Here is a 25,413-nt window from a genome sequence, read left to right as displayed (position 1 = left end):
TAAAAAATACATACACATCGAATTGAGTATCCTCCTCCTTTTCGAAGTCGGATAAAAGAAGAAAAATATATTAATTATTTGGGGAGGTTTTTTGAATTTGATTCTTCTTTTTTTTTCGAGCGATGAGAAAGGTATCGCTGCCACCAGTTCTGACCGCGTATGACGCGGAAGCGTCCTCTACGGTCAGAACAAATTAAAAGACGGAAATTTAGATAGTAATTATTTCCGTTGGGTTCGTCAGTGTTCTGGGTCCCATACGGGTCCCTCCTTGAAACTTTGTGTTGGGGTGCGTGGATTTGAAATAATATGAGAATACAGGAAATGATACTGAATGAGAATTTGAAAGAAATATTAATACAGTTTAGTGTGCAAAAAGAAAGTAAATTTAATTCAAAATAATTATTGAAGCTAACAGAAAACTAAATTCCAAATGACTATTGTTTGAATACTGAATAGATTCTGTTTAAATACTGTTAGTTCCTATTAAATGAATTCAATTAGAACAATACTGATTTACAAGGGTAAAGTTGCTTAACCTATTATTAATATGTATGTGATTGAAATCGGAAAAGATGTCAGTAGTTGTTCTATGCGGATTCTAAATCACTGGCGTCAGCATTTTTTGTAATTTGACACCACACCGTCAGCAGAAATATGATCCCCCCCCCCCCCATGACCTTGAACTGAAATTTGACACCACCGTCAGCAGAAATATGATACGTCCTCGACAACCCCCACCCCTCCCCACCCCCATGACCTTGAACTGAAATTTGACACCACCGTCAGCAGAAATATGATACGTCCTCGACAACCCCCACCCCATAACCACCCCTCCCCACACCCATCCCATAACCGCCCCCTCAGACCCACCCCTCCACCCCACCCCATGACCTTGAACTAAAATTAGACCCCACCGGCAGCAGAAATATGATACGTCCTGACCTTGAACTGAAATTTGACACCCCACCCCATGACCTTGAACTGAAATTTGACACCACCGACGGCAGAAATATAACACCCTACCCCCATCCTCCATGACCTTGAACTGTTTGTTCTTATCGGAAGACCACTTTTTTCTACGTCTTGGAAATGAGTTTTTTTGTTGACGCAGCAAATCTGACACTGCAATTCGTGACTATAGAAGGTAGGGGGTTTGCTAAAGTTTCAAGCATACGCAAAACCAAATTGACCATCACCGCAAGTGCATCGTTCGCGAGATTGTGTTGTGAAAAGTGAAATATGTATTCTCAAAGTTTCAAAGAGTTTTTTTGCCAAAGGAAGCGCCCCGCAAGTTCTACTCAAGAAGAAGAGGCACGCAAAAAAATGACAAAACATCAGAATGACGTGAAGTAAATGTTCGAAACACATTTCATTTAACGCTGTCGGTATTTGTTCTAATAACATACTTAAACATACTGCGCGTTCGCTCCTTGGAAGTTGGTGCCGCAATCTGAGTAGAGAGAGGCTGCAGTTCCTCTCCTTGCTGCGAATCTGCGATAGGCTGCGATGAATGCGTCGGCTGAGTAGTCTGTGACAACTTCCAAGTGCACAGCTGATGTTGCGAAGCAGACGAATACGCAAATCCACCCTTTCTGCGTCCTGCATAGTCCACACCAGTGTGTGTGAACGGGCGCGATGGTGTGACCCGACAAAGAGGTAGTTGGCCCATCAGTTGATGGGCACGGATCTCCCTCTGCCGAGCACACTTCACGCACCGCAGGACATGCGTTTTCACTGGAGCTCGTCCACCGAGAATCCAGTAGCGTTGTCTGAGGAAAGCGAGGGTGGATTGCATACCTTCATGCATGGTCTGATGATGAGCGTGGTCGATGAGAAGAGCCGAGAATCTTGAATCACGAGGCAAGATAACAGGATGTTTGCCGTCGTGTGAAAGCTCTGAGTGTTGGAGGCGTTCGCCTACTCTGGCGATCCCTTGATGGTCAAGGTAAGCGGTGAGCCTCGTAAATGGATGCGTTGACGGAAGCGTAGTTCCTTTTGCGAGTGCAGCGAGTTCGTCCTTGAAGAATGCGGACTGCGTGGCCTGAATCCAGTAAATTCTGGCCCTTTCCATATCAGCTGCTGAGATGAAATGCGTGGGCGAAGCGTCCTGTCGTTTGAACAGCTTGTCCACGAATTTGAGGCAAAGAGCGGTGATTCTGAGTAATCTGTTAACACAAGAATATTTATAGATTAATTCCCATGAATATTCCTTTACTGCGTTTGCCGTGTGGAGTGAGACGACAGCACGAGCTTCAGGGGCGCCCAACTCGTCTGCGTCGACACTGGTCTGCTAGGGCCATGCGTTCTGAGATTGCGTGAGCCACGGTGGTCCCGTCCACCAAAGCGAGTGCTGTTGAAGCTGATCTGTCGTCATGCTTCTTGACGCGCAGTCAGCTGGATTCGATGATCCGGGTACATGCCTCCAGTGAAAGTTCTGCGTAATCTCCTGGATCTGGATTACCCTGTTGCGTACGTAATCCTTCCATTTGGAGGGGTGCGTCTTGATCCATGCAAGAGTGACTTCTGAGTCCGTCCACAAAAATGTCTGAGTGACGGTCATGTTCAAAGTAGCGTGAACATGCCGCATCAGTTTTGAAAGGAGCAGCGCTGCTGTGAGTTCCAACCTCGGGATGGTCAGACGTTTGAGTGGTGTCACCCGCGTTTTCGAGCAGACAAGCGAAACTTGGGTACCCGTGTACGGTGCGTGTACGACGAGGTAGACGACGGCCTGCCATTGCGAGGACTGATGCATCAGCGAAGCCATGAAGTTCAACTGTAGACGTGGTCGTGGTGTTTAACCATCGTGGGATGGAAAGCTTGGCCAAGCTGGTTAGATCTTCCCTGATGCGTAACCATCATTGAGTAATATGAAGCGGCAGGATGTCGTCCCAACTGAGTTCCTGTAACCAAAGCTCTTGAATAAGAATTTTGGCCCTGATAATTACAGGCGCAACAAAACCGAGTGGATCAAAGAGTTGCGCTACTTCTGAGAGGACGAGGCGTTTCGTGAACTGCGTGCGTTGAGTAGCTGATATGGTCGAAAAGTTGAACGTGTCCTGATGTGGAATCCATTTAATTCCGAGAATCTTGGTTGCGCAGTCGTCGAATGAGATTGCTGCGTTGTTCTGTTCTGGTGCGAGGTCTTCTAGCAACGATTTGCTCGTGGAATGCCATTTTGCGAGTGGAAATCCACCCGCTTGACACAACTGAGTCAGCTGATTTGCAACGTCCTGTAGATGTTCTGCGGTATCTGCGCCACCAAAAATGTCATCGACATACCTGCCATTTTTGATGGGTTCCACGGCAAGGGGATATTTCGACCCATCGTCGTCAGCGAGTTGCAAGAGAGTTCGCACAGCCAGGTACGGCGCAGCTTTCGTCCCGTACGTGACCGTGGTCAGCTGGTACTGCGTTTCCTTCTGCGTGTCATCAAGCCAGAGTATCTGCTGCAAGCTCCAGTCATCCGGATGCACCTTGATTTGTCGGTACATCTTCGTGACGTCGGTTGCAAACAGATGTTTGTATCTGCGTATCCAGATGAGTAGATCTGTGATATGCAGCATCAGATTTGGACCAGTACGTAGAAGATCATTCAGCGAGTATCCTGAAGAAGATGGACTGAAGCCGTTGAAAACCACACGCAATGCGGTGGTCGTGCTGCCCAACTTCAGAACGCCATGATGTGGAAGAAAGTACTGAAACGGACTAGTTATTGAGTCGTTGTTCAGTCTTACCATATGACCAAGCTGCTCATACTCGAGCATGAACTTGGTGTACAGCTGATTGTACTGAGCGTCCTTGCTGAGTCGTCTGAGGGTCCTCTGAAGACAATTGTGCGCCGTCTGATAAGAATTGCCAAGTGCTCGAGGGTGCAGTTTGAGCGACAATCGCACGATGTATCTTCCTGCAGAGTCTCTTGAAAGCGTGGTCTTGAAATGATCTTCGCACTCTTGCTCCTCTGGTGTGAGCAAGGGTGCCGTGTCCTGCGGTGGCTCTTCCTGCGTCCAGAAGCGGCTGAGTAACTCACTCAGTTGGCGATCAGTGTTATTGACTGTCACCTGATGAGAAGTCCTGCGAATTGTCTGAATGCCCTCGAGGGGCCCGATTATGAGCCAACCGAAGATCGAAAGTTGAGCGATCAACGGTGTTGAAACGTGCCGAATAATGTTTGGCTTGATGACTTGCCCGTATGCGTCCGCTCCGAGAATGATGTCCACTGGTCTGGATTTGAGAAATTGAGGATCAGCTAGATTCAATTTCTTCAGATGCAATGGCAGCGTTGGACGAGCTGGCGGGTCCGATGGTAAGCAAGTGGTCACCTTCGCAAGCACGTGTGCTTGAATGGTGACTGAGAGTGGTCTGTAGTTTGAATGGAGGGTAATATTGACCACTCCACTGGTCTGCGAGGTCCTTGCTCCACCAACTCCATGGACATCCAATGAGGAGCGTTGTCGTCTGAGTCTAAGCTGATTTACTAAAGACTCTGAAATGAGAGAGACTTCAGAGCCTGAATCGACCAGAATTCTTACTTGCTGCGTTGCGAAGTACAAATTGTACTTGCAGCAGCAATTACCACGGTTGTAGGAATGATAATCATGTATTAAACGGTGATGACTTTTTACAATCATTTAGTAAGGACATTATCTCCAAACTGAACACATCGCAAGATTTGAGCGACAAAAACGCGCAATTTCTGCAATCGTTGGGTTTTGTGATTAAGAAACGAAAATGATGGATCAATTGAACATTGCCAGTTTACCGATTTCTGACGATCGAATTACAAAGATCGAATTACATAGTTACAGCCCATACGTCAACACAACGTTCGGAAACAATGATGAAATACGAATTCCCATTCAACAACAAGATTTGTACACGTTTCCTAGTGAGAGTTACCTTTACGTCGAAGGAAAACTCATTCTCAACGATGACAATGTTGCAGGAACTTCAGTTGGACTAGAAATGAATTGCGCAGCATTTATGTTTGATGAAATTCGATATGAATTAAACGGCGTGGAGATTGATCGTTGTAAAAACGTTGGAATAACAACTATGATAAAAAATCGAGTATCGTTGACAACGACAAGATCAACTACAAAAAACGAGCCAGAAATGACAACCAACCCAAGCGTCGCCAGTTCACGCCAGAAGACATCGAGATGCAGAACCGATCGACCGCCACCCCAACAACGTGGCCCTCAGATCTACAGATAGCAGAGTTACCAGAAGCACAACAAAACGGAACAACGTTTACTATCAATCCTGTACTACTAAAACTAAAGAACGGGATCAGAAGGCTTAAGAAAAAAATAAAAATAAAAATAAAAACACGCACCACATAGAAGAAGAAAATATATATGATTTATTTTTATACAAGTTTTGTTCCTTAAAAAGAAAACAATTTAACTCTCCTCTCGAAATAGAGGCGCAAGGTCCAAGATATTATCCTCGTCCCACTCCCATAGTTCCCGTAGGGTACGCCGAAAATAGGCTCGGTACCACCGGACGGCCTTCCGGTATGCGACATTAACGTACCCCGTGTAAACCACGTGAGTACCATCTTCACGCTGAAAAAGGGCATCACAAGAAAACAGAATAATAAATCAAAAACAAAAAAAGAAAAAAGAATGATGTCAGGACTACTCATCCAAGATCGGAATACGTCTTCCTTGAATAGTAATAGATCCATATTATTAAACGACAAAGTTTCTTTTAAAGTAATCGCAACACCCAACCGACCAGTTTATATACCACCAAGCCCTCACCAGGTTTGCCAGGAGCATAGTGACGATTAGTTCTACATCGACAATTTTTCAACGTGGACAACCGTCTTACCGACGCTGGTCTCAGATTATAACAATAGAAGGCATCGTACGATTAGAATGTGTCCCGTCGACGTAACACCGGAACACGCGGACAAACTCTTATCGTCCGTATATTCTAACATAAAGATTGCAGCTCCAGCCAAGTACAAGGGCGATGATCACGTGCGAGTTAGTTGAGAAAACATCTCCCTCCAAACTCTAAGACCTGAGATGAGTAAGAACTCCGGTCTCTCTCTCATGAAATTGCAAGGTTTGCATGAGCTCGAAACCCTACAGGCTTATAAAGATACTTGGAAATTAATAATATTTTACTCGTGGAGCGAAGAATAAATTATGTTTTTAGGAATAATTATTTATTTTATAATGTCCCCAAGGCAACGTTCTTGTGGATTGTGGAATTATGAATCGTTTATCATCGTAAGGACTAAGCACCTTCTTTTCTTCACATATAGAATATACATTGTGCAATTTTGAACGAATACACCTCTGTTCACGATGCACTTCTAAACGATCATACAAGTAACGTATATAATCATCGAAGGAAATAGTTTTCCTAACTACGTTACTTTTGACGCCCTTCACTTTTTTCGTGTCCCGTTTGCCCTCTACGCGCAAAGCATACATCAGGAGTCGGAAACTCCCCTCTACAAGAAGTCTAACATTGACTGTAGCGCCATCTACTAACCATCCGTCGCGAGTGTACTAAAAGTAGACATATATATATAAGTATACTATATATGTCTGTGATATATATAGTACTTCTCGGACTGATATATATATGTATATATATAGAATACTAAATTTAGGATAGTCCTAAAGTGACTGCTAAAAATCAGAGATTTATGATTTAGCTGATTTCTTATCTTTAAATCATAAATCTCTGATTTGAAGCAGCCACCTGCAGGGATAGGAAAATAAATTATTAAATCTGAAATGGTATGAAAATTATAATATATTTAAAATGAAATTTAATGTTCTATTAGTACGTAATACATTTTTTTCGCCTTTTTTTATTGCTTGTGTGTAGATCACGTGGCTATTTTTATTTATAGTTCGCTTTCTATTTAGTAAAGTATTAATAAACTTGCACCACGCCGTTATGACGGTAGTAATTAATTCGTTCAAATATATATCAGTTAAAATATTGCCGTGTTGGGTGCAATGAAAGTTATAATTAATATTCATAAGCAAAACGGTTTTCAATTGCATTTTTAAATTCTGCGTGTTACAAATGTTTGGCAAATGTTGCAAGAGGATCTTGTACGTTTTTTGGAAGTTTTCTTGAACGCTGCTATTATGCTCGGATAATGCTGCACAGCAATCAGCGCACATTCTAATTGATTTGTGTCTTAGAACTTTATAATTTGTTTTGCTTAAAAAACTCTCTCTATTGTCTAAAACTGGAAATAACTTAGCTGTGGTCTGGTGTAATATATTGTGAATAGGATATTCCTGATTATGGTGCGGAGTGGCAGTATTTAATGTTTGTAGAGTGAATAGTAAATTCCCATCACAAATAGTTTCGCAGTTTCCGAAACTATTTTTCGAAGTTAAATTATTCATCAGTAATGTTTTGAAATTGCTTTTGAAATGTGTAGCTGTTGGATTTGTGTATCTGTAATTTAAACTCCGTATCAAAATATAAAAATTTTCTAACGGATCTTGATTTAAATATCTGGGCTTGAAGTACTTGAATCCTAATGTTTGTAACATTTGCCATAGGGTTTGAAACCCTCCAATTGTTGTTTGCCAATGTTTGATTACTGGGGTTGTATGTACAGGGCAGTGATTAGTGGTACTGACGAAGCGCATTTCTGACAGCTTCTTTATTGCACTGTTCCAAAATTCGCAATGATTGGACTTTGTTGTCACTGCAGTGCGGAGCTCTGTTTCGGGCTTGACTGAATGCCCATTAACAGAATCAAATAGCGTATCAAAAAATAACACCATTTCCGCCGTGTCATGGCCTTGCTTTACCGGCATTCGCAGATGGCCAATCTCTGTCTCCATTTCGCCTACAAGTAAAACACATGTTGAAAAAATGCACTACAATCATTAGTTTAACAGTAAAAAGAAAATCGCTGTTGAATTTGGAACACCAAGAAAAATGAGGAGCTGGTGTCGTTTATTGCAAATGAAAAATTAAACAAGACGTATCATAAGACAATTACAATTTTTGGAAAATATAAAATAATAAACGCGATTGAATTTGATACGGAAAATACGCGATCTACGATTTAAAAGAAAAAGAAAAGATAGAATTTTAATAGTATGAAATGAGTTTAACGTGCGCGTCTCTGAGTCTTTGCCGCGTATCCGGAATTTCACCCTCGCGACACTCTACCTAATACGTAGGACTTGCCGCGCAGCTAAATTACACGAAGTACAATCGACAACTCTATCTCTTGACGCACGGGCTCCCGTCACGACTTACTCGATTGTTCGACGAAGAGTGATCAAAATCGATCGCGATCCTAGCTGGAAGGGCCCGTCGCGAGGACGATGTCCTGCGTGGGGACATTTCGGCAAATCATAGCGCGTGACGACAGCGTCGCGTGCGTCGCTATTGGTTGAAAGCGCGTGCCAGCTAAATTCCTCTAGATCATGCTTTCTCTCTCTCTTGGTGTTCCATCTCTGTCTAACGGCTTTTCGGTGTTTCTACGCCGTAGAACTTCTGGAATATTCCATGCTTTTCGATTATTTCGTATATTAGCTAAAACAATGCAAATATCTATTAACAGTCTAACTCAGTCTTGTTGAGCAATAAAAATGCGGTTAATTAAGAGTAATCGTTGGATTTCCAAGAATGAATAACGGTTGGCGATCACGAAGTTCTTTCTTTAACAATCGGCTTAACAATTGGCTTCAACATTTGACCATAATTATTTGTTCGTAGGTTTCAGTTCGCAACACGAATTGCGCTGGTACGCTCGTTGTAAGGCATTCGGTGTTCGATTGCAATTTACAATAACTTCAGTTTTTCCTTATTAAATTGAATATTCGTCATTACATTTGCGACGTAGTTGGTTCGAGAACGTTCTCGCCATTCGAAAATTACCGTTAGGTTTTCGGTTTCAGGCAAATTCTCGGAATTCGATACAAAGACTTTTATTGCCCCGCACGACCCTTCGCCTTTAAACAGTCCTCGAACGCTTGCTAACGTTTGCTTGCAAGGGCTCTCATTCCTCGCTCTCGCGTTCATACAAATATTCAACACGCTAGATTATCTCGCGTTCTCATTCCAGCATTCAATTCATGCACACGATCGGTTTAGGGACCGACTAGCGCCCACGCGTGAAAAAAAAGAGGAGAGTATCGGTTATAATTTCAGAAATAAATTAATCTTTACGCTTTTGCGCAGTTAGCTTGAGGAGACCCCTACAATGCGAAGCACTGGCTAACCGCGCAGCGAACGCTGTTTATGATACCTCTCCTCGGTCGAACCGAGTTTTTCTATCTCGAGTTTCTGTTACTACGCAGTTGAGCACGACGATAGTTTCAAGGAGGGGTATTAACTGAAGAAAAGAATTGAGAAGTATGAGAAGAATGAAAGGATAGAAAAGACAAAAGTAGAATAATTATAAACTCAAACTCTTCCCTGTGCAATTCCCACATGAAGAAGTCTCTTACAACCCGAAGGCTTGATGGGAAAGCACAAAGTCAAGGAAAAATAAAAGAAAAATGAAGCAGTAATACGCCCTCCTCACGCCCCTTACATGAGGAGATTTCTACAACCCGAAGGCTTGATAAGGGAACGTGAGGCGGACAAATTCGTAACATTTTTCCGGACGTGATACCATCTTTATCGATCATCTCGATGACCCAGGTGTCCTCATTCTCGTTTCTCCGGCCTCGATTGTATTTGCACCTGCCAATTTGAGCCTCATCCACCTGGACAATTTTTCCTGGGCCTCCTATCTTGCCGTCAGCCTGCTCCAGATCGGATGCGTTGTCTAGGATCTTGTCCTGGAAGATTCCGAACTAGTGGGCCACAGTTTGTAATCCTGATGCATCCGATTCCGATCCGAACATGCAGGCTTTCCTTGCGTCCTCCCAAAGGTCCAGGTTGGCGTAGCAGTGGGCGCGCATCAAGACTTTTCCAGGTGAGAGTCTAGCGTCCTCAAGGATGGATCCTTTGGTTACAGTGCGCCATCCTTTGTCCCGGCACTTGAGGCAATACCAAGCTAGTCCCGAGTGCTTTTCGCACAAAACGCATGGTTTCCGGTGTCCTCGGCAGGTGTAGCTGTTACGCAAGATTCCAACTTCCATGCACCACAAAAGGCATTTCTGGGTGTCATCCAAATTCGCTTCACGGAAGAAGCGGGCTTGGCTCCAGGTGCCAGTGAGATCCTTGGGCGAAGGAATGTCCATTCATCCGGTCCAAAAATGACACTCTAATACGATGGTTAACAATAATGTTCTAATAATGTATCCTAAACAGCACCACAATAAAGATTTACCGTTCGGAGCAGGGTTGCTAGTACGGTACTCAGAAAATGCTGAGACGACGTCCTCAAACACCAGAATCGGGGGGAAAACCCTAGAATTCAGAGATTTCTCTATCTCCGGAACCGAAAGTTTCCGCACGTCAAAAATATGCGCATTCGATTCGTCTTGATCTCCTTAGACTATATACCAAATATGGTCCAGATCGGAGCGTGTCCGTAAACGGAAGTACACCCTAAATTTTATAGAGCGACAGTATCCAGTCGAAGAGGGTGCTCGATTTTGCCAAACAATTTGTTTAGAATTTTCAATATGAGCGTAAAGGGTATAGCCGGATAAGGGGGTGAAATGTGCCTTTAGACCAAATTGATCAATGAACATATCAATTAATAGACCGGTCAAAGAAAATGATTTGTGCCAAGCATGGAGCCCCTACCCTTATTTGAAGGGTAGTTACAGGGCGAAACGCAATTTACAGTTTAAGCTTTATACCTTTTGTTGAATTTCATGAAAAATTTTGAAAAAAATCAGGGATGTTCTGCTCCATGACCTACGTGTTTTTGAATTTTTTCAGAATTTTTCATTGCAAAATGGATTTTTAAAAATTTCGGAAAGTTTAAAAATATTTTTTTAAAATAGAAATTATCAAATGACCACGTTTATATTTTTACAGTATTAGTATAGTGACCCGCAATCGCGTGGGTGCACTCTATAAGTCGCGGACACATCTTGCAGTATGTGGACGAGCATTATCATGCATTAAGACGAAATTACACCCCATTTCGCGATGCATTGGAATGACGTGAACACTTAAAATTTCCTCCACATAGCGTTGCGCTGTTACTCCAGGTAGTGGTAAGGTAACCAGATTCGTACGTCCGTGCACCGATTTTCACCCCATACCATAATGGAACCACCGCCAAATGCTCAACACAATTCCGGTCAAAACGATGTCCATTACGGCGCCAAACACGAATTCTTCTATCGGAATTGAATAAACAAAATCGTGATTCATCAGTGAATAACACGTTATTCCACTGTCTCACGGTCCAGCTCAAATGATTGTGTGCGTACTGTAAACGAGCACGTCTGTGACACAAGGTTAACATTGGCATTTGTGCACGAGCACGCGATCTTAAGTTTCTTTCGTGCAAACGTCTCCTGATTGTGCACTGATTTGTCTATGCGGGAGAGCTTCAGCTGCAATTTGTCGCGCAGATCTTGATAGATTTCGTGTCACTTCGTTGACGATGAGACGATCTTCTCGAGCTGTTGTTATTCGTCTTCGTCCTTGTTCTCTTCTTCGACAAAAATTGCCAGACTCTTGGTAACGAGTCCAAATTCGGGAAATGGAGGACCGATGAACATCCACTCGTCTGGCCACATTACTTTGGCTCAAACCTTCTTCCAAGAGCAATAATTTGTGCAACTCTAATTTGACTCAAGAAAGGCATTGTTACGACCTTATTGTAGTGCTCTCTCTCTTCCCTCCCCTTTCCACACAACATCCTTTCTAATACTATACTCAATATCGTCTTCAACTATTAAAGCTAACCCTCCCCCTTTTTTACCTTCCCGAACTTCTTTTCTAATAACGTTATATTCTGGTATAACCATCCTATCATTTTTCGTTAACCAAGTTTCTGTAATACCAAAAATACTAAAACCTTGTATATATTCCTTCAGTTCTGCGATCTTACCCCTAACGCTTCTCGCATTCCAGACTCCTATACAAGACTTACCGAAATCCAGGTTCGACGCCATTTTTAAAGAAAACATTACTCTTCCAACTCCTTGCCGCCCATGGCATGATATTTTTACCTCTTCGCCTTCCCTCCTTCTCCAGGAGTGGGTTAACAAACAATTCGTAAAACCTATAAATTTTATATAAAGTTTTTATTCCAATAGTGGGGGTATAACCCTCCAAAATACACCACCACCACATACAAAATTTACTCTTCCATCCAGAAATGACGAATACAAAAATCAAAACAAATATTACAAAAAACTTACTTCTGCAGGCCATATTAATCAGGTGTATGCTGAACGCATAAAAGCTCATGATCCTACATCCATTATGTTTAACAAAGTAACATACATCCATCTTATTATCCTTCTTCTCAAAACTTTCGTCTCGTCGGTAATTCCACACATTTCCCAGACAAATTTTGCAATGCCTGACAGAGGGAAAATTTCTCTCGACCATTAACCTACACTTATACATTAAGAACGCACCTACAACACAAATCCTTAACCTAAATTCTTTGTAGTAAAACCTCCTTATACTACCCTCGCCCCTTAGGAACGCCCAAAACCACCCTTCCCACCGTAACTTAAAGTCTCTATAAATCATTATCACTCTTGTTCGTCCTATTACCCCACAACCTCCCCTCAATTCTATGCATCAAATCCTCCAATCTATCCCTCCTATAGTCTTCTTCCTGTTGGAACTCCTCTTCAACCTCTCTCGCGACCTTCTGCCGAACCCTAACGGCAATGTTCTCCAATTCGTTCCTCTGCGCTTCTCTTGCCGCCGCCAACTCCTCTGCTTTCTCCTTTCTCCTCCTCAATTTCTCCCTCGTCTTTTCTGGGATTGGTATCTCCCAATTCGGCCTATGCTGAATCAGGTTCCAGTCAGCATATTCCTCTTCCTCTGAAGTAATACTTTTTTTCTTATTATTTTGTAACATAGTCTCCACTTCCTTCTCGTAACCCTTGTCAATGATAAGGTTAAGAAGGTCGCTCAGAAACTCGCCCTCCCTTTTCTTCTTTAATTTCTCAATAAGCTCCCTGTTGGCCCTCTCCTCCATTCGGCTACATTTTTTGATAGCCTTCTCCATAGGTGATCCATTACCAATGACATATTCTGCTTCTTCTGCTCCCTCGCCCAACCCCTCTTCTAGTAAATCCTCATAACGGTTTCGGGTGAATGTTACACCACCGCTAGCCGAGGCCTCCGGTCTTCCCTGACTCCTTTCTAGGACCCCACCGTCAACCTTCTCTGAATCCCTCAGCCTTCCTCTTCCTCTTCCTCTTCTCCGACTTCTCAGGCTCCTCCAAGTTTCTAATAGTTCTGATTTCCTCCAATTCTGGGCCGAGAGGTACCTCCTTCCTTTCCCAGTAGTCCGGTTTATTGTTTGACAGAACAGGGAACTCTCTGCTCCCTCGGTCTCTTCCAAGATCCTCCTCCTCCCAATGTTCACCCAACTGGCTAGCAACATACTGTTTTGCCGTTGCATAGGCCACATTTTTATATGCCATGACCTTTTTGTTCGCCTTTTCCCTCTGGAATACCCAGCACTTCTTTGATAAACTCGTATGCCCTCCCCCACAATTTAAACACTTAGGGGGCTTATCGCATTTCCCATGCTCCCTCCCCAAACAAACTAAGCACCTCCTGTCCTGCATCCTGCACTGTCCGTGAACATGTCCAAACGCATAATACCGATAACACTGCTTAATCGCTTCTATAAAAGGATAAATCTTAAGACTCATATGTCCTGCCTCAATCCACAATTCTGTGGGTAGCCGGTCGCCCTTGAATGTAATGAGAACCGCCGTGTCCTCAACCCACTCGCTTTAATTTCTTTACTTCGCTATGCCATTGGCTTCTTAAATTATGTAGTTTCTGGTTTATTTCTTCGACAGTTGCCGATAATTCCCCGGCAATAGTAGCACATATTTCACTTTTTAATACTCGGTTTTTGTAATTATTGTTTCTGCAATCCCATAAGCATGGGTTGCACTCATACAGTTCAATTAGTTTGATAACATCCTCACGGGACCAATCATGAGATTTTGATGTGCTCATTTTCTGACTTAATTTTCACGCGGGAGCAAAATGAGCAAACTGTTTGAAATATGTTTTATTCAAGAATTCTACATTATTCCATTGAAGTGGAAGGCATAAAATAATTTTCTAATTTTGTTTGTTTTTTCATTTTAAATGACATTTTGAACGCTTGTTCTTGAAAGCACAACCCGGAACGGACGGACGTAAGGCAGACAAAGTAAACACAGCAGTCATGGACCCCGCGACAATCTGTCATTTGTCTTCAATTTACGCTCGAAATTACCGAACTACCCACTTGGTAACTGCCTGTCTAAAAACGCCCGATTACTGGCAGAGCCGGAGAAGTGAGTGCCGGATTATAGAGGGAGTACTGTACTTGCTCGTGGCGAAATAAATGACACGATGAACTTCGTTTGAGAGTGAGAAATAATCTGAGTCTTTATTCTTTTTGTGGCCTGCTTTTATACGTTCGGTCGCAGGGTTCGGGGTACAAGGTTCGAAGGGCTTGGTGTTTCATATAAGGTGTCGAGGATGATTCAGTTACTGTTATGTCGAAAATATTTGACAGTACGAAGGCTACTTCGTTTGGGATGACTAATATCATTATCTCTGATGAGGTGTCTGTCTGACCGTTACACCCTTCTTCAGTTATCGTGTAACCTGATACTACGGAACAACAAAAGTCGGTAATGGGAGGGCACGAGGAATAGGAAGTATACCTACCGTCACAATAATAGTTTACCTCTTGCAAGATTATACTTGCCGCAAAACAGAATTCACTTTTGACGCCTAAAAGACAATGTTAATGCCGCCGTTCCTCCAATCTCTTTACTAGTGACGGAACGGTTTTACACATGTTGTTATGCATTTCTGTAAGTACTTATTGCGTATTGTATTGCGTAACAGCTCCTGCAAAAAAATTCCCGATCTCGGAGTCGTTGGAACTGTCGCTTAAATCTATTATTTCAGCAGCGGTTAAATTTTGCCCCGATGGGGGAGGAGGGCCGCGTACTTTGAAGTAGCTAACTCGAAGCGTTATTCCTCCTCGCGAAGTCTTCGTTTGCGATCGTGAAGCTGTTTTTGTATTGCTTGTAACTCCTCCTCGGCTGTTAGTGGTTCGTCGGCCGTTTTCTTTGATCGCGTCTCTCTTGCCGCTATCGCTATTTATATTGAGAACAACATTTTTTTTCTTTTTTTTATTTGATTTTTGGACAAATATAAAATGTAACGTGGTGTCACGTGTGCCCCCCCTCCCGTTACAATAGTTGCGCTCTTTCATTCCTCACTCCCACGCGATCAAACCCCTTTCCTCACCCTCTTCCCCCTTTTTCCATCCGCCGCACAGTGCTCCAAAAAGCCACTTTTTGTGGCCAAAATTCAAAAGCTTGTCCTAGGTTTCTGAAAGTTAATAATTTAGGGTTTTTGAGGTTGCTAATATTAAATCTGACGTTGAAAATTAAATATTCGAAACGACAGGACTAATGTACCAGTATGTACTGATATTTCATGGTCATGAATTTTATATACATGAAATTGTAGCAACACTACAACAGTCGTCGTATCTCCAAAGTTTTGAATAAGACACCCTATAGATAGTCAGGTTGAAACCCCCGTTGTGTCAATGGCTGTTCGAGACTTGACGATGTCAGCTTAGACAGCGAAGACGGTTGTGTTAGTTACGTCTGTATAGGAAAAATTCTATGTATTGTACGAAAGTTTTTAATTAATATCTCAGAAACTAATAGGAAGCCGAAGATACCACTTTATGCCACAACAACCACAGTGGAATACAACCACTGTGTCCCAATCTCGGTTGCATTTATTCAGCCGAGGTATCGATTCTGTGTTTACATGCGGAGCAAACCAAGCGTGAACGTAGAAAGGGACAGATAGTGGAGGAGCGAGAGGTCCACGGATTGAAAGCGAGGAGCCGAAACGTATCGGTGTTACTAATACGAATTCAATTATAAAACTTTTTTATTTTTGAGTTTTTCTCATTGAAACTTTTACTAGCGCATTGGAGAGATTTTTCAAATTAAAATGATACCAAACATGATACAAGTTGGACTGTATTTACTTGTTAAATTGGCGATAAAAAGTTTCAGACTAAGGGAAGGGTAACGAATGAAAAAGACAGAAGCTACGATCGTGATAATCGGCAGTCCCTCTTTGACTTGTTGTCCTTTTCTACGTTTGAAACTGTCAGCAAACTTCTAACAAGGTAGGAACTGTGATTACCCGATCGGCCAGGGCCAACGGAGGAAATGCCTGCAATGTGTACAATGCTTTTATTGCAGTCAACTTTTAAAAACGTAGGCGAAACATCGACCGTTTGCTAGACGGTCAAGAGAATTACGACGTCAGGGTTAATCGCTTCCAAATGTTGGGAAAAGTCGTGGCCTGAGGGGAATACAAAATGTGGGTCACAAAATTATTTGCTCACCAACAGAATAGCTCATTGGAATGACTTCAGGCTTTTTGAAAAGCTATAAAAATTAATTTACCAAGATATGTACTTTTGCTGTTTTAAAATATTATAGTTTGTCGAAATCGTGTGGAAAAATAACGAAGGGTAATTTTTCAACTTTTTTATATGAATCTATAATGAAAATTTAAAATATGTCTTTCGTACATTCCAATAATTCACATTGCCTTGACGATCTCGCTAATAAGCCTCATTTTTTTTTTTTTTTTTATGGAAGAGGAAATACGTTTACGTACGCCCAAGACATTCCCTTCCGCACTCGGCTAAGGGAAAGCTCGGGCAGTGTGGGACTCATACCACCCAGAAGGGGTGGGTATACTACCCACTAAAATCTCTTCCACTGCACTATCTTATTCTATCGGGAAGGGCGACAGTCTATTATTTTCAATAATATTCACGAAGTGACATCTCAGCTGCTGTATGTCATGGGAATAGTTTTCTAAGCAAGGGTTTCCACCCAAAACTATAGTAGTGATGCATGCCGCCGCGTATATACCACAACTGTAACAATCCGGTTGCGCCTGAACTCTTTCAAAAAGTATATCCTTTTTGCGAATATGAGGGAATCGTAACGCAATATATTTTTTTTCTTCCTCTACGAGCTTCTCATATGCACTGCCAGGTAAACTATCGTATACATGGAGTTTGCGGCCGTTGAAATAGATACTTCGCCAGTGATCAGAACAGTTGCCTCCGATTATTTGTACGCTTTTGTCACTACGGCAGGGACGGATACATTTTGTAAACTGTAAGTATAGGACACTTTGCGTTTCAAAAGGAGTAGTTTCTCTGACGAGACGTAAAAATCGATCTAACGATTCATCGTTTAATTTACTTTTCACAGGTAGTACATTTTTATTTACATCAGTTATGGAACAAACAGCAGTCTCTAATATATAGTATCGTACAACATCATCTGTGCAGTTTTCTTCCTGGACTGAATGACTGACAATGACACAGTCGCTATTTACTGCTTCGACGGTCATATTTGATGCTTCAACACTGTTCTGGGTCATGTTTTCATATTTATGCTTTTTTGCGATTTTCCGGTTAGATTTTTGAATAGATGCGTCTTCTTTTGCCCGTAATATGTATTCTGGATTTCTAATAGACATGTGTCTATTGTGGCGGCTGTCCAGTATTTCAGGAAGCATGCATTCTTCGTAGAAACGCGTTAGGAAAGGTTCCATATGATTTGTCCAAAACGCGTCGTCCCTATTTACGTGGATCATATGTATGCTTTTAGGTGTCCAGATAACGAAAATGCAGTACTTCCGTTGCGTTACATGCAACTGACCTTGTACTTGCTATTCATCTCTTGTATATCTCTCTTATCGAAGATGTTTCGTAAGTGACGTATTGTTTCTATTGCGTCTATCGCTGTCAAATTCTCAGCAGATTGTGGGCATTTCAGTTCCAGTAAACCGTCATCTTCGATAAGTCCATCAGTAGATGCACCCAAGTATGGAATGTCGCGATCAATGAACAATCCACAAGTTCGAATTCTTGTTTTCATTGCGTTCGCTACGTCTTTTCTTGCAATGTGTTCTTTATCGCGGCCGTATTTCATAGCAGCGGTATCGACAGATGGAGGATATAAAATGTTTTTTACCATTGCTGCGCAGGACGTTGTTTGTCTCATGCGATACACTGCTCCAAAATTCGAAGCAGTTAGCATTTCCTCTTTCAAAGTTCTCCATAAATCTGAATCGTTTTGCTCTCTTGTGTTCGTTTCTATTATTGTACGATTTTTTGCATTGTCACCAAGCTTTTCAAAATGTTCCTTGCGAAGTTGAAGCCGCATATCACTCGGAAAATCTGATCTTTGCGAGTTTGGACCATAATATTTATCCGTTCCTTGCATTGGCTTCAATTTCCTTGCCTTGCCATAGGTCATTCGAAATTGTTTGGTTTTCGCAACTTTTTTCTGCCGCCGTTTCTCCAATCTCTTTATTAGTGACGGAACGGTTTTACACATGTTGTTATGCATTTCTGTAAGTACTTATTGCGTATTGTATGGCGTAACAGCTCCTGCAACTCTAGCATTGTAGGAACCTCTTACACCAAAATTAATACGTTTTCCACCAATTTCTTTGCAAATAATTGAATTAAACGTTTCTGCGGGATTGTTTGTAACAAACTATCCGAATAGCAGCTGAGGAATCGTATGGCTTTCTCGACTTCGCTATACAGACCGAAAAATTTCAAAGATGGAACGTAATTTTTCTCAGCTCTGTTTTCGTCCCGCATACACCTATAGCTATGGCTATTGCACTCTTTGTGCTCACCAAATATATGGCTAGGAATACTTAAAATGTCCTTCTGAAGTTCTCTAGCTTTGATATGCTGAGGCCCTTTTTCTTGTTTTCGCACATTGACTGCTAAAACAACAGCTCTACGAATATTTAAAATATTTTTTTTAATGATATTTCGGTGAGCAACATAGCTACGAGCTCTGTGACCCTTCGTTTGCGTTTTCTCCGCAACGTGTCTCAACTTCTTACATAAATTACGAAGTAAGTGATTGGAACACTCTACTTTTCTAACGGTTACTTTTTGTTCTCGGTAAGGTCTGTTATTCACAATAGTATGATAGACGTTGCTATCACCATCGGCAACAACCGTTTTATATATCAAGCCATGCATTTCAATGCTGCAATTGAAACCTTCAGCAATAGCGTCACTTTCCATGCTACTAGAACTGGCATAACGATCATAGTTTTCATAACATTTATGATGTTTTGGGGATGTAGCTTTTAGTTCCGCTATATCACATATTGTGCAGTATTTATTTCGTATGCCGATAAACAGAACTTTTCCTGTGCGGAAACCTACAATGGCACTAACACCGGAAAGTGAATTATAATTCGTACCATACGATCTCTTCATTCTCTACCATCCGCTATGACAGTTATGTACGGGATACCGTCGACGACTTCATTGTTTTCAGAAGCTAATCGTCTTTCTTCTTCACCTGCTGCCTGCATGGTATGCATTGCGCTTTTCATAAACTCATCTACAAGTTTTTCACGGTACCTGCGGTACGTCGTTTCAGCCATGCAGGGCATGTTCAGGGCGGCGCATAATTCTTCTAATTGTGCATAGCCGATTCCGACTCTAACAGTCGCGATCGTCATGGCCTCATTTACATTCATTATATCTGAATGCATAGATTCCGACCAAACAGTGTCTTCGTAATTGCACATTTGGCACTTGAAGAAAAACTGTGTCAGACACCCATGCTGGCGACTACCGATCATTTTCCAATCGCGAAAATGACATTCAATACCTCGCGCATGATTATCGAACGTTCTATGTATTTCATTTCAAAAGAACTGAACGTTAACAATGCGGCAGCCTTCTGGCACATTTTCCGAAATACGTCCCACATCTACGTGTCCGACATTTACGACGAGTTTGTCGTCGCTATTGTTCAGGACGTTTTGTACAGTGGGTCTCTCACTTGTACATTCGCATTGTACAACGACAGTTTCATCGTTTTTGCGAAGGGCGTTTTCTGATGAGATGCGCCCCACATCTTTAGGATCCTTTGGGATAAATGAAGGATCTTTATTATAATATTTGGGTATACAAGCTTTTTTCGGGAAGAGAATTTTTCTCTATGGAAACTGCAGCAGGTTCACTCGTCGATGTCGACGATTGCCATTGTTTCTGTCGCCTGCAAAGTAGAACGGATGAGGTCAGAAATATTTGTAAATATTTGCAGATAAATTACTGAAATGTATTTTGTAAGCACTTACAGTTTTCTATAAACTCTTTTGAGGGAGAGCTTTCTCCTACCCGGAAACCTCTGACTTGTACCTTTTTTATTTGCCATTTGTGCTTATTTGTTGCACAAATGATTGAAAATATCGATAGAAATTTAGTTTTTCAAGATCTTCTACGTCTAAGAAAGAAGTAGTGCAGGATTGCCTCGAAATAACCAAGTGGTCTCTACTTCAAAATACGCAACACGGTATCCCCTCTTCTTTGCTTGAAGTCGCTCGCAAAGTGAGAGGTCCGAGAACTGAGTGAGAGGTCCGTTTTTACGAGTCCCGAGCGAGTTGCTTATTTCGAGGCAATCCTGTAGATGGCAACGCAGTCCTTTCCCCCCACCACGCCAATGCTGTCGCGTTTTTAAATTTCACTGGCATCGACAGTTCAATTAGTGCAACGAGCAGGAAAACAACACTCGAAATATGGGTTCCGAAAACGACAGTAAGTGTTTCTTTTTATCTTTTTATCTTTGCTTTGTCTCATATACAGTGGGTTTATGTGAGCCTATAATGAAAATTTAAAATATGTCTTTCGTAGATTCAAATGAGTTATGTGCATGGTTTTAATATTTCATCGAGACCGGTCAATGCATTTAGAAGTTACAATTAAAATTTCCGAGAATCGCAATCTAATTGTAAGAACATAACTAGTCACGTTCTTACAATTAGATGAAAAGCCACAATTTTCAGAAATTGTAACTTCTCAGTGCATTGACCGATCTCAATGAAATTTTCAGCATACACATAACATATTTTTTACACGTGTCATATTATACATTTTCATCACAGGCTCAAATAAAAAAGTTAAAAAATTGCCTTTTCTAGACGCGTGTCCACAAGATACCGAAAGTGGTGATGTACAACCGCAGCCGGAGCCACTGTTGCAGCTGCGGCAGGAGGAACAACATGCTCAGTATATCGTAAGTCGTTTTTTTACGTTCCTGTTTATACGTTATTTCTGCTATTCTTTGTTTATATATAATAACATAATATTTATTTTTGCAGCCGCCTCCAGTACCAGAGCAACCGCCACAACAACCGCCGCACGTACAACCGGCAGGATATACAATAAATCCTTTTTTTGCGTTCCTGTTTATACGTTATTTCTGCTATTCTTTGTTTACACATAATAACATAATGATCTTCAGAACTCTGTTCTGAGGAGAAGCATTACTGCTATCAATAAAATATAAATCTTCCACGTGTGACCATTTAGCCACGCGTGGAAGATTATCTGCTAAATTGAATTGCAAGTCTTTAGTTAATAGATTGTTCCGCATACTTTAATAAATAGGGAGAATCAAAGATTTGATTATAATCTATTACGATAATATCATGCCGTAATATATCAGATTGCTGGAAGGTATTTCTCTTCAAATAATCTACTAGGCATTGTATTGCCTTACAATTTCTACTGCCCTGGTCACAAACTGAAGCTACAACTACAATACCGGCCTGACATGCTCGGCGAACTCTTTAAACATTCTAACGATAATCTCCACGGAAGTACTACCTCTACAAAAAATATATGCGACAGGTTGCTTCCAAGGTCACACTCGATCTATACCGTTCAACATCCACACCATGGCATGAACCGCGATATCTAAAGGTCGAGAAAAACCGGAGTCTACAAATCCTTCAACTATGTCCATTGAAGGATTGTAGACCAGTGACGGCAATAATTTAATTTCATCGAAAAGCAGAATAGCGTATCTGCTTTTCTCGTTTGAAAAGGATTCGGACCGCTTTTTAAGTTCATGGAATACGTTGTCGCAAATTCCAGCTCTTAGTGGAATGTGCGTCAATAATTTCCGAAGTGTTTCGATACTTGGCAAAAGAAATAACTATGACAAATATCGAAACGCTTTTGGGCTTTGCTTATATATACTTCTTATATATACTAAAACTAATACCTTCTCCTGTTCCGTGAAGCGTCTTTCGCAGATGGGTTTACCCTCGTTGCGCATTTGGACGGAAATCATCAAGTGCAGGGATGTAGGCAAGTTTTCCAAAACTTGGCATACACCTACTTGCACGAGATGCTCAATCTTCTTGATGTGGTCCTTCGTAGCCATCTGCCGCCGTTTACACTGTCGTGCTGCTTTCAACACTACTGCCACGGCGCTGTTTTGCTGCTGCAGGGGCTTTTCCATTATGTTGTCCCTGAGCATCTTCAATATGTTACCTGTAAAAAAAAAACATACAATATAATTACACTGTAAAGGATATGTAAAGTGTAGTATATAGTTTGCATGTGTATTACTGCCATACATGCCGTATACACAGTGTAATTTACACATGCAAACACATAATATCGACTGAAGGTATCGAAAGTCTCCTCTATTATGTACAAACTAAGGTGGCGCACTGAGCTCGACCTTAAATGGAGGATGTATAACTGTGAGAGTACCACCAGTGACGAGGAAGTGTATTCGATTTGGAGTACATCAATCTGGGGTATATTATTTCCTTGTACTTGCAAAGAAAAAATACGTCAAATAATGCACGTAAGAAGTACATAAAGTAAAAATTTCAGTTGTATATGTTAGCAGCATTGTATGAAAAGCAAGCATTGTATAAAATGCCTGGCGTTTTTGAGGAAAGTATAAAATATCCCAATTATTTTAATATTATATCAACTTTGGATTGATATTGCCTAGGCATTCTGTACAGTGTTTGCTTTTCATACATGGCCAGTAACATGTACAAATGATAAAAAAAAGGAGTAGAATATCAACAATTTCCTTTCAGTAATGAATGCAACAAGGAATGTTTAATGGAATTAATTAAATTGTACCGCTTTGAGTTAATAACTTCAACTATTTTTTTATTTATTCAATATTCTTTGCAGTGTTGTCCTGCACTTACGATTACTTAACCTAATATTTCAATACTTATTTCATACCTTTCTGGCCTTTCTGGGCTTGTGATCGCTGATGCTCTCTTCCCGAGACAGCACAATCTGTAATTGTATAAAAGACTTAATAAAAGTTCCCTTTAAATGACTCATGCATATTTAATACTAATATCCAGTAATATAGGAACTCATACCTGCATTATGCAATGGCTTCTCTTCTTTTAGACTTAGTTAGTCTGTCTAAGTCGTTGCATTGGATTTCTACAAACAACAGAAGAATGTTTGTTAAACATACCAGTCTACAACTAAGAAAGATAGTAAAACCAAAAGTAATATTCGTTAATGGTAACAGACTAACCTCTGGATGGTCCAGGAAGTGCTATGTATTCCACATGTCCCACGATGCCACTCTTATCGTCCACTCCCCCGGTGCAGTCAGGTTTGCCTGTCAGACCAAAATTAAATAACATAATAGATACATTTCATGCCAGAAGTATTATTATGTATTTTCAGTATACAGGTATAAGTGAAAACTTACATTCTTCTTCTTCTTCTTCTGCTACTTCCATCCGGGTGTCTTGCTTTATTTCAATAGAAGCAGCCTTTGACACTGTATAATACATATTTTCATTAACAATTATCTACATACGCTATACAAATTATGTAAGAATATTACCTGGTAAGTTCAGTGTTGGAACTGCTGACGTTGTCAGCTTCTTCATCATAATATATTTGTTCTCGAAGTGGCTGCTGCAGACTACCCGGTATTTTAGTTTTTCAGGTGGAAGCAGTGACTAAATTGGGTTGTCACATGCTTCCACCCACTGCATCATCCTCTCCTTATCCTTTTCTCCAGGGGGCAAGGTAAACATCCTTGTATCTTGGTTCCTGCATCCTCTCACGCTGCATTTTTTCTTGCTGTTTCTTTGAACATACATTTTGATAATTACAATCTTATCATAGAAACGTTACGTTAAAAAGAAACTGCTTAAATTAAAGCAAACAATATACTATTAAATAAGTAATGTATAAACAGTTATTGTTTTCAATACCAATTTTAAAAAATTCTGTACTTACTTCATATCTATCTTCTTCTGCTGTTGCTGCATTTAAGTCCAAATATTGGAAAAATCTGAAAAATTCTACAGAAAACTTTAAAAAAACCTTATAAAATATCATTTTAAAAAATAATAATAGTACGAATAGTAATATTTATAATAAAAAAAATACTAATAAAAAAAAAAATAATTGTAATAATAATAATAATAATAATAGTAATAGGAATAATAAAAAAATTATATTAATCAGACTGTCGCTATTAATGACGGTTATGCAAGTTAAGTGCCATATTTCTTTTGTCTCTTTAAATTTTAAAACAATTGAAAAACGCGGCGACAAAGGGTCTAGCCGTATAAGCATAGTGACTCGGCCCCAGCAACAATTTCGGTTGATATTTATACCACATAATGCTTTTTGCCTAAACAACAATTGTGTGCAATTTCAACCTCCTACCCCCTCTGATAAGGGAGATATGAGGGTAAAACCCAAAACCTTTACCATTTTTTTTCTCGGAAACTATTTAAGATATTTGATCACATTAAAGTGCAAATAGTAGGTATTCATTAGCTGTATATCATATTTTTTTTTCAAAATTTTTATTCGATGATTAAGGGTTGAAAATTAATAAATAAATTTTTGAAAATGATTTTTATAAACAATCCCTTGGATGACACCCATCGAAAAAATTAAGAATAATCCTTTACTATTTAACTATTATCTGTAAAAATTTCAAGAGTGTCGGATTGGTACATCATAGTTAAAAAAAAATAAAACCAATGCAACGCCCTTTCATAAGGCAAAGCCGGCCTGAACGTTAGAGGCGCTCAACCTAACCGACTTACAGGGGAATACGTAGCGCCGACCCGCCACGTTTCTCGTACCAGAAACAGCTCTCAGAAAAGTATGAGCTCTTCTTTCCCTAAACTGTGTATTAGTTAACAGTCATTTATTTAAATAATATATTAACAATTTAATTTTTTAATTAAGTTTTCTGGTCCTAACTTTTAACGTCCGTGTTTTCACGGTGTTTCTCGTTTTAAGTATGTGGGAGCCCTGAAAAGGGCTGATTATTAAGCCCTAAAAAGAGCTGATTATGTTGTACGTTACAAATGGCACCCTTATATAAATGCAACTAAGGTGTTCCTCGTTTTAAGTATGTGGGAGCCCTGAAA

At 40.8% G+C, this 25,413-nt stretch overlaps 1 protein-coding gene and 1 long non-coding RNA gene across 3 annotated transcripts in view; one reads left to right on the top strand and one right to left on the bottom strand.

The window, feature by feature from the left end:
* The window catches only part of LOC117609861 (uncharacterized), a 261,342-nt gene that overhangs the window by 98,333 nt on the left and 137,596 nt on the right, over positions 1–25,413 (top strand). The window lies entirely within an intron of this gene.
* Positions 22,005–24,180, bottom strand: LOC143305307 (uncharacterized). Its single transcript, XR_013062188.1, has 6 exons — positions 23,859–24,180; positions 23,721–23,792; positions 23,541–23,627; positions 23,377–23,443; positions 23,231–23,287; positions 22,005–22,510 (listed from the first exon to the last, which is right to left on the bottom strand). It is a non-coding gene; the product is annotated as an uncharacterized LOC143305307 (long non-coding RNA).

The sequence above is a fragment of the Osmia lignaria genome, chromosome 5 (assembly GCF_051020975.1).
Source record: "Osmia lignaria lignaria isolate PbOS001 chromosome 5, iyOsmLign1, whole genome shotgun sequence".
In the NCBI taxonomy this organism is placed as follows: domain Eukaryota; kingdom Metazoa; phylum Arthropoda; class Insecta; order Hymenoptera; family Megachilidae; genus Osmia; species Osmia lignaria.
The sequence above is the reverse complement of the archived record's forward strand: the minus strand, read 5'-3'. Positions and strand labels throughout refer to the sequence as shown.